This window comes from Coregonus lavaretus, assembly GCF_964263955.1.
Source record: "Coregonus lavaretus genome assembly, chromosome: 10".
In the NCBI taxonomy this organism is placed as follows: domain Eukaryota; kingdom Metazoa; phylum Chordata; class Actinopteri; order Salmoniformes; family Salmonidae; genus Coregonus; species Coregonus lavaretus.
This window is the reverse complement of record NC_139997.1, coordinates 47,398,189-47,399,950: the sequence shown is the minus strand read 5'-3', so window position 1 is coordinate 47,399,950 and position 1,762 is coordinate 47,398,189.

Here is a 1,762-nt window from a genome sequence, read left to right as displayed (position 1 = left end):
GACATGCTCTTATGGGTAGGTCATAGGCATGTTGTTTATTACTAGCTTTGCCCCTTGTTCTCGTGTATTATCATCTTTATATGTAGAGGCTGTCGTTCTTAAAGGCCCAGTACAGTCAACAATTAGATTTGCCTGTGTTTTATATATACTTCCAGACTATGAGGTTGGAATAATACTGTGAAATTGTGAAAATGATGATAATGCCCTTTTAGTGTAAGAGCTGTTCGAAAAGACCACCAGAAATATTCAGCCTGTTTTGGTGGGATGGAGTTTTGGCCTGCCTGGTGACATCACCAGGCGGTAAATTAGTTAATAGACCAATAAGAAAGAGAGCTCCAAACCTTCCTGCCAATAACGACTAGTTGTCACTCCCCCCCCCCCCCCAGCAAAATTCTTCCTTGAGAAATTGCTCTTTGCTAAGAAGCTATTATTGGTTATTTCTTTGACCATATTAATTAAAAACAATCACAGTAAGGTGCTTAATTGTTGCGCAGAAGTTATTTGATATTGAGAGAAAAATGGCTGCATTGGACCTTTAAGCCTCCTATTACTGTAATATTCAAATCAATGGCAAACATATTCTTTCACTATGTCTAGCTTTCTGTTTTGCATTTGCAATTCGCTGAACATGAGTAGGAGCTTACATCACTCTACAGTGTAAGGTATGTTTTCACAGAGCACTATAGGGGGATGATTCGATTTTAGTGTCCTTTTAGATGAGTGGGTTTATATTCAAATGTAATGTTGTATGATTTCATTACATGCAGTATGAAAATAAAAATTATGCACTCACTAACTGTAGGTCGCTCTGGATAAGTGCATCTGCTAAATGACTAAAATGTAAATGTATCGTTTTACTGGAGGCTGTTATCTCAGTATGCGGGGTAGCCTCTCTTTTCCTGCTGCACCCAGAACGTCCTTCCTCTCCTCCTCTCCTCCTCTCCTCCATCCCTCCATCCTTCTCTCCCTCCATCCCTCCCTCGGTCTGTCCTGCACATGGGTGACAGGGCTGGGCTAGTGCAGCCTTCTCCCTGCTCCAGCTGCATCTGTTTGTCAGCCCAGTGGCAACTGTGTGTGTTTCACTGTTTCTCTCTGCTTGGGCGAGAGAGTATACAGAGCATACAGATTTCTGGTCTTTTCAATTATATAATCAGAGTTTATATAGCAGTATTTAGCAGTATTTATTTTGGTTTGATTTAACCACCATCTTGCTACTAACCCAGACATTGGATACAGCTGTTTGTTTCTATGACAGCAGAGAGGGGTGTTTAGTGATGAGGTTGCCTTTTTGTTGTTGATTCAGCATCTCTTTCACGAGGGAAAGTGCAGCATTCATCTGAGCCCAATGTGTGAATGTGTGAATGTGTGAATGTGTGAGAGCGTGTGTGCCAGTGTGTCCGTGTGTGAGTGTGTGTGTGTGTGTGTGTGTGTGTGTGTGTGTGTGTGTGTGTGAGTGTGTGTGTGTGTGTGTGTGTGTGTGTGTGTGTGTGTGTGTGTGTGTGTGTGTGTGTGTGTGTGTGTGTGTGTGTGTGTGTGTGTGTGTGTGAAAGAGAGAGAGCGTGTGCATGTGCCTGCGTGCGTATGTGCGTTAGTGAGAGCCCAGGAGGAAGGATGGTTGCTCATGTCTGAACTGCCTCCACGCTCGCAGGGAAAGTCAAAGCAGAAAATAGCAGAAGGGGGGAAACAGACGCAGTGCTCTCATCTCACCGAGGACTGATTCTGTCCATCATTTGGTGGGGAAGCTAATCAAAGGGATTTGGCT